Source organism: Megalopta genalis, chromosome 16 (assembly GCF_051020955.1).
Source record: "Megalopta genalis isolate 19385.01 chromosome 16, iyMegGena1_principal, whole genome shotgun sequence".
Classification (NCBI taxonomy): Eukaryota; Metazoa; Arthropoda; class Insecta; order Hymenoptera; family Halictidae; genus Megalopta; species Megalopta genalis.
Window position 1 is genome coordinate 910,796 of NC_135028.1, and position 12,507 is coordinate 923,302.

Here is a 12,507-nt window from a genome sequence, read left to right on the forward strand (position 1 = left end):
TCTCTTTCCTCGGAATCAACGACGCGCGAGCAAGGCCTCCATTGTCCGGCGGTTGCAGAGATCCGATTGTCCGTGGGAGAGAGAGAAAGAAAGAAAGAGAGAGAGAGAGAGAGAGAGAGAGAGAGAGAGAGACTGGATTCCCTGTCCATTGGAACGAAACTGTAACGCCAGCTCGGTTGCCGGACTGCATGCCGATCGGACATTGGCAGCGGCAAGTGAAAGTGTCGCCCGGTTCGAGCTGGTCATATGCTTAAACGCGCAACAGCAGCGCGTAGAGAACTCCGTAGACATACGGAGCGCGGCCACTTAGAAATCCGCCATGCTGATCTGCCCATACCGGGCTAACCCGATCGCTATTGACACCGGCCCACCGTATTTCTGTTCCTGTTCTCGCGTTCCACCGGATCGTATGTCCATATGCAACACATCCGAAAGGCAGGGAGGGGGGAGAAAAAAAAGAGAAGCGGACCTCCTCTCTCGGTTCGCGAAAATACCGGGCACGATTCGCTTGTAAAAGCGCGCCCGTAAACACAGGTTTCTCTCTTCGATCGCCGGTTTTACGATCCTTCGGGTTACTTTGAATTTGAATAGCTTTTACCGCCGCACGGAACAAAGATGGCGTTCTAGCTCTTTCGTCAGCTTCTTCTTTATTTCTTGCTTTGTTTCTTTGATGGTTTCTTTCTTTCTTTCTTTCGTATTCCGTGAACACTTCTTTTTAGCAGTCTTTTTGCTCGTGTCAGTCGCTCCCGTTTTTATCGTTGGCCGACATCTTACGATCACTTGGACTTATAAAAGTCGGTAGACGTATTACTAATATTTTTATTATATGTTTATTACCGTTCATTACGGCCGCGCGGTGTGCAATTTGCATAGACGTATCAACGTCATCTCGAGCATTATTTATTTTCTTTCGTTCTCCTTTTTCTCAGTCGCTTTAGTTACAACTTGAAATATAAAGTTGCAATATATGTTGTGTTATATAATATTGCTTTATATGTGTTATTATATGGTTTATTGTATATTATATTACATGCTAGATTGCATGTTATGTTGCATGCTATATTACGTGCTATATATTGAAGAGTGTGTAGTATATTATAATATATATTATTCTATATATATTTTACAATATTATATATATAATTATATGTAATTTTATATTTATTTTATTGTACATTATAACGTATATTATTACATATTATTATTATCAAATATTATTACAATATTCGAAGTAATCGAAATTTTATATATACAGTAATGTCTCTCTAATTGACGCTGAGATTGTCCCCAGAAGTGGACGATTTAAGAAGAGAAGACACGATTATTCTCGATCCTTGCGGTTCGTTTTTACAGTCACGAATTGTCAACAACTATAAAAACGAGTATCTCCAATCAGATAACGGAGAGATCTGAAATCTGTTTCCGCGGATCGTTCGTTCGTTCGCGTTCTCGATAAAACTGGAAAGCAACGTCGCGCCGGCGAACGTTGCAATTCAATATTAATTATTATGCGGAGAGCACTAGGAACCGGTTAATATTAAACGCGTGTCGTAGAAATTATATCGCGCCGCTTTAATAACTCCGCTTCGGCTTCCTGTTTCCTGCGTGACGGAAGAAAAATCGGCCGGATCGCGGAACGGCCGCCGGCGGATTAAGAGATGCTGCGCCGCGTCTCTCGCGATCGCTCGAATATATTTGTTTAACCAATGATAAATGAGTGTTCCGAAATACGGGATATCTTCTAGGACGTTGTAACGGGGTTGCGCGTCGCGGCCATTAATCTTCCCGGCGGCAGTTCTCGGCTGCGACTCGGGAAACGCATCGACGAAAAATATCCTCGGAAAAATCATCGCGGACGCAGGGGGGAGGGAGGGGGAGACGAGCTGTTACACATTCGCACGTGAAACATGAAAGATGACACGCGGTCACGGCGACTGAGCAACTAGGTGTCCACGTTTGTTGAACTCGTGACATCGATGCCCGACCCGTTCGAGAAACAAGAACATGCGGGCGATTACAGTTACATAGACACATCGCCGCGGCATCGCATCTTCGGCTGAAAATCATGCTAATTATTTGCGCGAGCTTTTCCTTCTCCGGTTTTCTTCGAGCCTTTTTTTTCGTCGTGCTTAATGTTGGAATTCGCGCGGCCATTAGCAGCGACTCTTTGACTCGTCGTTTTAATTTTGTAATGTGGTTCGGTGGATTTTAAAATGTTTAGGATGTTCTCAATTTGTTTTTAATACCTTCGATTTAATATCTTCTCTGATAAACTTTATAAGTAAATTTATAGGAAAATTGAATTTATGTTATAATAATAATAATATATATAATAATAATAATAATAAATTCAATTCAAATTGAATATATTTATTTAATAGTAATTTATTTGAGTAATAATTATATAATAATATATTTATTTAAATTTATTGATTATTTATTGTTTGTATTTTGTATTTATTTGCGAGTTTATTGATTTAAATTTATGTATATATATATATATATATTTATTATAGATTCATAAATAAATTAAATTTTCCCATAAATTTATCTATAAAGTTTAGACTTTTCTGTCAATTTCAATAGAAGTTTATATTTAAATTTTCTTACGAATCAACGTATAATTCTAAAATGTATCATAAATTTATTTGATCTTAGATTATTTTTACAACTTCGTCCGCGAGCTTCAAAAATGTATAAAAAGCATTCTCTCGTATTTATAAATATTGTATCTTGATCACGATGTTACATGATCTCGTACATTTCAATTTGATCATAAATTAATACACGTCCGTTAAACGTAACTAATTTATTCTTAACATCGCATAGCTGCTTTTTATCTTCTTTTTTTACTTCTTTTCGTTTTGTTCGTCTATCTAGAAGAGCGCTATCGCGCCGCTCGGTTCTCTTCGCGATCGATTATGACAAGCGTTATCGCGCCGTTCGGCTTTATTCGACCCCGTTTTCTCAATGACCCCTGCGACTCAAACGGTTAATTGCTCGTGCAAGTAAGAATGCTCGTTTTGCTCGGCTTGAATCGTATATTTTATAGACCATTGTGCGAAACTGCCACGTGCTGTGCACGTATACTCAATATTCGATGTTTAAGTAGCTATCACGTCTCGCAGACGTAATGATCATTTCTGACCCGATTATTTATCCACGTCTCGCAGACGTAATGATCATTTCTGACCCGATTATTTATCCACGTCTCTCAGACGTAATAATCATTTCTGATCTGAATTTGTTGACCACGTCTCTCAGACGTGATAATCATTTCTGACCCGATTATTTAACCACGTCTCTCAGACGTGGTAATTATTTCTGACCACGTCTCTCAGACGTAATGATCATTTCTGACCCGATTATTTTATCACGTCTCTCAGACGTGGTAGTAGGGCAAAAGGTTAAATTTCACGAAACTATGCAGACGCGTCGACGGACGCACGGACCGTTCGCCGACTATTGGAAAACGCACGGTTAATTACCGCACGTACGAGGAAATTCAACGTAACTATCTATGTGTTTGCGCGTACTTTCGAGCCGCCTCGGGTGTTCCCCGCGAGCCCCCCGTGTTCCCGCTCGACTGCCAGGAATCCAGAATGACTTATGCTCAGAGAAAGCTTCGCTCAACCTTTAAAGGAATCTTAGCCGCGTCGTCAAGGACGACTCCGCCGATGTAACCGCGACAATTCCGCGATGGAAAGGTTAATTCAATTAATGCGTTCGATCCGCCGATTTTATTCGATCGAAAAAAACCCTCGGAACCCGTTTGCCCCTTGTTCCTAAATTTCGAAATCTTTTTATCAGAAGCCCCGAACACGTTTCGATACTGTCTACACGTAAATCGAAAGGCTCGTTAATTTTTAGAATTGATTTCAGTATTTATTGCACTGTTTTTTGTGCTACTTTTAATTGTTTTGAATGAAATAGTTAAAAGACAATAATAAATGAATAAATAAGTACTTAAATAAATAAATGAGTAAATTAATAAGTGACTAAGTAAAGAAATAAATAACTAAATAAATGAGTGAATAAATAAGTAAATAAATAAGTGACTAAGTAAATAAATAAATAACTAAATAAATGAGTAAATAAGTAAGTGAATAAATAAGTAAATAAATGAGTAAATAAATAAACAAATAAATGAAGGAACGAGTAAATAAATAAATAAACGGTTGATTGGAATAGGAAATAGTATAACAACCGCTAATTCTTTAGAGAGAGTTAAACCGTAGAACGACACGCTTAACGCGAATCCGGTTAGCGGATCATTAAAGCTAATAGGGTAGAACTTTAATTCGCGGATTGAAAACTTTAATATCACGACGTACGGATCTCGTCTCTGTCGTTATGATAATTTTCCACGCGAGAAGTACGGTGTCACAGTGAAATCGATGCCAGTAGGATGATACAGGAGAGCCAAACAATTAATCAACACACAGTGGTGTCGGACGCGTCGCAGATGAAAGTTGGACAACATCGTTCTAACGATGTTTTTTCCGTGGACACACTGTCAAGGCCATATAATAATCTCCGACCGTGTCCGGCAGAGCTTAACTCGGCTAATTCTCGCGAGCGATGATTGCTCGAAGAATCAACGAGAGCTACGTTCGGCTGGCGCACAGGCCGTTCACGCTGCAAAGGATGAGAACGAGAAGTTCGACGGAAGCCGATGAACAACCGCGCGCGTTTAAACTTTTTTAATCGACGCGAGAACCGCGACAGCGATTATGCTTATCCGATTCTACTTGACCAACGCGACGGCAGTTCGGCTTTGCGAGGCCATACTTCGATAACTCGACGCGCCCTGCGCGACGCGGTTTAATTAAGTTAATAATACAAGCGTAATGAAACAAGCGCGCGCGGGTATAATGACAGTGAATAATTGTTACAATACCGTGAGATCACGATCAGCGGCGAATTTACAATATATTTTATATACAGGGTGTCCCAAAAATGTCTCGCAATCCGAAAGTGGCGGGTTCCTCGGGTCATTCGAAGCAACTTTTTCCTTTACAAAAATATTCGTTAATATATCTGCATAATTTTGAGTTCGTATCGCCTATCGAAGAATCGCTGGAAGGAACGCACACGTGAGAAACGCGCATACGATTAAACGTCTCGCCATCACCTTCGAATATTACAGGATCGATCACGATTCATCGGATGAGTCGGAATTTCTACTACGGGCAAAAACCTGTTGCGTCTCGCGGCGGATCAGAAGAAATCCTCTTTCTTGATTACTCACTTAACAGCTTTCCTTTGAGTTTCTATCAGTGTGCTCGGTGACTTTCGAGTTGGAGCCGCGCGGCTCTTCGCCGGATATACAGCAATGTCTCTCTAATTGACGCTCGGATTCTGCACGTAAATGGACAATTCGGGAAGAAGAGATACGATTATTCGAGCCTTCAATAAATATATAATAATATAACTATAAAAACGAGAGCTGGAAGGCTCGAATAATCGTATCTCTCCTCTTCCAAAATTGTCCATTTTCGTGGACAAACTAAGTGCGAATTAGAGAGACATTACTGTATTGCTTAATTGACGCTATGATTGTCCACAAAAATGGACAATTTGCGAAGAGAAGCTCCCATTATTCGAGCATTATAATTCCTTTTTATAGTTACCGATTGTCAACAACTATAAGAACAATCGCATCTCCACTTCCAAAATTGTCCATTTTCGTGGACAATCCGAGCGCGAATTAGAGAGACATTACTGTATCGCGTATATCTGCCGAAGTGTATACGTAAAAATGCGGGACACCCTGAAGAACAGTTCGAGCTATTTTATTTTCGGAAGCTTTTCAATCGCTGGCTGGTACGTTCTCTTTTCTTCTCGTTTCTCTCGTTGCCGTTAGAAAAGAATGGTCGCGCGGCGATTCTACTCCAGAAAATCTCTTATTCGCACGGCGGCGCGGTTCTCGTGCTACCGGTTCGCGCGCGATTTAATGTACCGGTGCAGAGAGAAGAATAGAGGGAAGCGTCCTTGAGGCAACCGTTAGGATAAAAAGATTGATTAAGCGGTACAGTCGCCGCTGCCGCCGCCGCGGCGGAGGGAAACGCGGCTGTTAACGGCGTGTGTCGTTTTACGGCTTCCGGTTCGGGAAAGAATGTCGCGTACGAATTTTTCCCTCCCTACGAAAGTAAATATTGATCGGCCCCGTCGCTCGGCCGGGAAACGAAGAAGCGAAAGTTCTCGACGGAACTTACGTTTATGTGCCGCGACATTTAACACCAATTTTACGGCGCGCGTATTATTGCATTATTTAGCAGGCCTCGGCGCGGTGAAATTTTCGAGTTAAAATGAAGCACCGATTTTTCTCGTTTCCGGTCGCGTAGCCCGTTTTTTCGGCGACCCAAAGGGTGCGTCGTCTATATTTATTTTATATTATAGTTATTATATTATATATTGCATGTAATATGATAACTATAATATTACTATACTATATACTATACTATAGTATAATATTTAGTATAATATAATATATATTATAGTATATTTATTTTACATTATAGTTATTATATTATATATTGCATGTAATATGATAACTATAATATAAAATATTATACTATAATATATAATACTATATTATATACTATACTATAATATTTAGTATAATATAATATATATTATAGTATATTTATTTTACATTATAGTGTTATTATATTATATGTAATATGATAACTATAATATAAAATATTATACTATAATATAATATATATAATATAGTATAGTACATATATTTTATATTATAGTTATTATATTACATATTATATATTTTATATATAATTATATATAGTTATAGTTTTATATATAGTTATTATATAATATATTTTTCCAAAATTGTGAATTTTTGTGCGCACACGAATTAGAAAGAGACGACAATAATCCGCGATCGATCGCACCGGATCTCGCTGTTACATTTCTCTCCGTGACGATATTGTCGCGGTCCTCCGCCGGTCTGCGGCCGGCTAAAAAATGTAAACGACCTCGTTCTGACCTAAATGTACCCCGAAAGAATCCGCGACCGCGCGAGAAGTCCTGTTACCTTGGTACCGATATGTTAATTCAAAAGTAATAAGGTATTTAGCGAGGCCTCCTTCTCGATCCGGTCTGGAGAGCCTGGCCGTACGATGACTCGGTTATGCGAGCCACCAGACGAATCTTAAATGGTGAAAGTCTACCTGGAATCGTCGGGCCCAAAAACTTCCTGCCCTGCAAACGATACTACATACGTAGAAGAGAGAAAGAGATCGCGCGCGCGCGCGCGCGGTTCCCCGGGGATATCGATATTCGCCGGTCACGCAACTTTTACAACGCTGGGAGATATTCTTGCGGGGATTGTGCATGGTAAACTGCGATGCAAATGTTAGACAGATATTGCCGCAATGTTTGCAGGATGTTGACGCGAGCCACAAACGCTGGAAACGGTATTAACGTTCGTGCGGAAAGCTTCGGCTAAGGTGCATTGGGTAACGTCGAGTGATCGGCATTATCATTAGCGTTGCATTTTATGCATATATTATTATGTTATGTTGTATGATATTATATTACATTATATTATATCATATTATATTATATTACATTATATGATGTTATATTATATGATATTATATTATATTAATATTGCCAATAATATTGCAAATATTAATACTCTACATTAAAAAGGTATTATACTAAATGGGGTCTAAGATGCCCAGTTACTGAGATATTAGCAAAGAAAACACGTTTTTGTCACCCCTTTCCTTCGCCAGAATTTTTTAAACAACCGTTACTTCGAACCCCGCGGAGAACAATAGGGTAGCGGAGCCCGGTTACTGTGGGGCGACCAGTCGCTGTGCCTTTGCTTCGTTCTCCGGCATAAATAACATTCTATTTACCAAATAAAACCTACTCGATTTTTCTAACCCTTTTATTTCCTTTTTATTTTATTTTTATTATTAATTTAACCCGAGAACAAATCGAAGTCGCAACAATTTGTCGGCTCCACCGCCCCAATAATGCCGTCTAACCCTTTCTCGCGACCCAATCGACAAACAAAAGCGTAAAACGGTCGCGAAAGCGACCGTCGCTGGACGAAGCGTCCGTACACGTCGCGTCAAGTAATGCGTTTTCTCGAATGTTTTGAAATGAAACGGTCCGGGCGCGCATACGAAGCACGCGTCATGGGGTGGTAGTCGGCTGCACATGCGAGCGCGAGCGCAGGGCGAAGCGGTCGCAGGTGCAGTTCTCGTGACGTCAGGGCCCATTGTCCGCGCGGCAGCATCAGCGCGGCGCGGCGCGACGGGGCCTCATGGATCTTGCTCGCGAGGCGACCACTGTGTGTATATACCACCAGTTTTACGAGCCTTTCTTCGTCGGGGAATTCTTTTTCGGTGGCTCGGCCGTTTCGCCTGTGTTCCCAGCGTGTTGTAACGCCGCGCGTTATATACGTAAGAAAACACACGGGTGCCGAGTGCCGAGCAGAGCGAAACTTCTCTCTCGGACCTCGTGTCGCCTCGCCCAGAGACCTCTCGGAGAATTCGCTTTCCGTGACCAAAATTATTTCAGCACAGTTTCAAGGTTTAAGGTTTAAGGCACGAGATTTATCGTCGATTTTATTAGAACCGAAGAACATTTACACCGCTGTTCGATAGATCGATTTTTTCGGACAACGCAACGAGCTTTCGAATATATTCATTGAATGAACAAAATAACACGAAGAAAAAAGTAATACTCTGAAAATAGCAAAGTACCATCTATTATTGAACACCGTATTCGTGTTTCACGCGTTCGGTGTCCCTATTTTGGAACGCCCGTTCCAAATCGGGGACACCGGAGGCTAAAGGAACACGAAACACCCGCCGTTCAATAATCTGAGACAACGGACAACTCGAGGTACGCAACATGGAACAGAACGTTCTCGCTCGCGTTCCGAGCAAACGGTTTTCGTCTGGCCGATTTACAAAGAGCAAACGTAATTAAAATTTCGACACAACGTTCCAAGAACGGGCCTGGATCGAGCGACGTTCCAAAATAGGGCGCGTTCGCCTGGTTCGAACGGCGCCTCTTTCTCTCGCGGCCGAGGAAAACCCTTCGTTTCCTGTCCCGGGGACGATCTATCGCGGCCTCCGCCGAATTTCGAGCGTCTGCGGTCGGTCGCTCGGGGGCCGGGTCCGCAACCGGCTGAATTGTTTCCATGTGTTTTGCATATGAGATCGAAAGTGTGTCCGCGACGGGCGCGCGCACACACGGCCGAGCTGCGGGACGGCGTGTGCGCGACGTTTGCGTATGGGTAGCCATGAAATGCAGTCGAACCGGCTGGTAGATGCATGTGTCGCGGCGCGGCCCGACCCGGACCCGGGGGCCCGTGGCCCTGCCTCGCCAGCCCCGGGAGCCCCGGAGACACGATGCTCGCGAATTTTTTTCCGAAAGTCCGTGCTCGTCGCGCCGATTCCGCGCTCCGCGAAACGTAAATAAAGGGTTACGCGTCCGCCTCCGCCTCCGCGCTCGCCTCCGATCCGCGCCGGACCGCCTGGAATTCCGTCCGGGTATTTACCCGCGTGTCTACGAGGAAAAAGGGCCCCGTTGAATTCGTGCGACGGCGAAGCACGCCGACAAATTGATAGTCCGCGTGCCGCGCGGTTTCTTTTAGCTTCGAGGGAAAACGGCGTCTCGCGAGGGAACGTCTAATCGCGGCCTGCTCTAGGCCCGAACAGTTTTCAGGCCCTCTGACTTTTCCCGCGGATTCCACGCTGACACACTTTCTCCATGGAATTTGGAATTCCTCGGGGATCGCGACGAGCGCAGAGCGCGAAGGAAATTCTGTCCCCGTGGCTCTGTGTACAGGGTGTCCGAAAAATGCCTCGCAATCCGGAAATGGGGGCTTCCCGAGCCAATTAGCAGAACTGGGATTCTGAAACGACGCTCGCGGAAACGACGAAATCTCGTTTCGATGCGGATGATAATTAGCATCGATTAGATCGAATCGGCCAAGGCAATGCATTTGCAACTGAATGCTATTGTTCTCGTCGAAGTCTGCGACGATCCCATTGCTGGTATTCGTGAAAACGCATAGTTCACGGACTGATTTACAAATCGACGATTAGACAGATGTTCTATCGTGTTACGCAACAATGGGCGAACCTCTCGGTCTGCCTCGACGAGGATATTCTAGTCCAGAGGATAATTTTTTAGGCGCCATTTGGGATTCTTTTTGGTTTAAGAACCATAAAGAGATTGAGAAGAGAATAAAAATACCATGAGTCAGAAAAGTGATCGTACATTTACAATAAAGACAGAGCACCGAATACGAAGGGTTGATTAATTAATATCGACGCTGTCGAGAAATGCGAAAGAATATTCCGCGCGGCGTTCCATTACCATTTTTCTTTTCATTCGCTGTGGCAACATTCGAGGACGCATTTCAGTTAAATTCCAGACCGAAGGGAAAGCACGAAACGTATCCGAACGCCGTTCATAGCGAGCACTTAAAAGTAATTACTCGACGCGATCGTTTCCGCGGCGGATTCCGCTTTCCACGAATATCTGAACGCGCGATCCTAAAGAACGATCCCTCATTGCGGCGCTAGGTACCACTGCAGGCACTGCTCAGGATACTTGAAGGGATACTTAAGATTCCTCCGTGGATGCATCTACCCACACACATCGGGGCGCGATGCACCGGCCCGATGCATTAGGCTAGCACACGATTCGATCCGTACGGAGGCGCACGTAGGAACACGTCCGTCCGCCTGTGCGCCCGTGCTAACCTTCCCTTCTCGGACACGCCTCGAATCACAATTTCAAATGCCCTAACCGAACGCCCTGGTCCCAGCCAGCCGCACGAATCGCCGCGTGGCGGTGCCACGGATTTCTGAACGACGTTCCAAACCCATTCATAACACCGCTTGGCGACGTCGCATTTCCCGGAATCGACGGCCAACGATCGACGATCGACGCTCTCCTTCGTCCTCGAAACGAAAGAAGATCCGTCGATCTTGGAGTCGTTGTAATCGTCTCGGAAACAGGCATATAATTTCAGGATACTTCGAGACAACTGCGATCGTTCCGAATCGTTTCGTCGAAACGAATTCTTCGAGACCGCGATCCTTTTTTGAACGAATGAACAATTTTTTTTTGGGGGGGGGGGCAATCAATTTTCGTAACGGGCCGCACAAATTTCGGGGCACGGATCGCGAGGTTAAGCCTCCCGAGATAAGCCGGTCTCTGCATTTTGATGCGGCCGGCGATCGAAGCGCGTCTAAAAGCGGAGTATAAGCAGGTTTATCGCCGCGTCGCGCATTCAAATCACCGAGCGCAGTGGCATCGTTCAGGTGGCACCTTTGTTGCGGCGAATATTGCACCGGGAGCAGCGACGAAATCAGCTCGTAGATTAATCTCGGGGAAATTAGTGTTCCACGGGGAATGCGCGTCGAGACGAAAGAGTAGAACTCCCGTCGAAATCGAAAGAGCAGCCTCTATAGTTCGAAATAACGGAGAATCGAGAACGACGTTCGATCGCCCTTATCTTCGTGGCAATCTCCGAGGAACATTTTCTTTCGCACCCTGTCGGAGACTCTCTCCGAACAGAGAAGATTAATTGGTTCGCGTGGAGCGAGCGCCGAGAAGAAAACTCACCCTGACCGGCGTTCCTAGATCCCCATGACACTTCTCAACACTAATTGACAAACACAAACCGACGGTTCCTGGGGTCCTGGGCGGCGTTTACGAAGTCTCTGGTATCCCGGTGGGCACGTGTACACTCGCGGGAATCTGAATGCGGCCGATTTTTCGGACGGAAAACTCACGGCGAGGCGAGAGGGGCGCGGGAAAACGCGGACTGACGAGACGTTGAGCGACGAACGCGTTCCGCGCGGCCTTCCCTCACGATGGAAGCAGACATTGGGCCCCCGAGCTGGCCGCTAGGCTCGTCGCAAGGACCCAACCGGCTCCGCGCATGCGTCGCTACCCCCTCCAACGGCGCTCGGGTCGCCCGGTGGGGACAGGAGAGCCGGCAACCCTCTCTTACTCGCTGCGCCTCGCACGGACCTGCTTCTTTTCGTGCCGATGCCTGCGTTCGCTATTCACCTGCGGATTTTCCTGCTCAGGTGGCAGCACCTCGCCTGCCGGCCGACTCTGCCGGTGTTTGCCGCAGTGGCGTAGCGAACACCCGTTTCGAAACGCGAGGGGGCCGGGAGCAATTTTTAATATAAAAAGTATATTGGATATAGGGAATTATTGCCTCCGGAGATATAGCTATAGGGATATGTAGAAATAGAGAGTGATTGCTCGAAGTCGTTCGTTTGGAATAATAATTGATTCGTTTCAAAGTTATTCTTTCGAGACGAGAATAATATTGACTCTCGTTTGCAATAATAGCGATATCAAGAAACGAATTATTTCGCTATTTTGTATCGGTGTGCCGAGAGAGATCACTCTCCGAATAGTTGGCAATGAACAGATTTTATTTTAATTTACTTCAAGATGTACTCTTTTGTTAGAATGATATAATTAAAT

The 12,507-nt window shown here is 44.4% G+C and overlaps 1 protein-coding gene across 3 annotated transcripts in view; it reads right to left on the reverse strand.

Annotated features, from left to right (window-relative positions):
• LOC117224632 (uncharacterized) overlaps nt 1-11,908 on the reverse strand; it is a 65,991-nt gene extending 54,083 nt beyond the window's left edge. For 2 of the 3 annotated variants that reach the window (XM_076526898.1, XM_076526897.1), the window contains exon 1: nt 11,629-11,908. The gene's annotated coding sequence lies outside the window, so the exon portion shown is untranslated. The remainder of the gene's footprint in view (nt 1-11,628) is intronic. The other variant, XM_076526899.1, reaches the window with a different exon arrangement.
• Between the last annotated feature and the right edge of the window lie 599 nt (nt 11,909-12,507).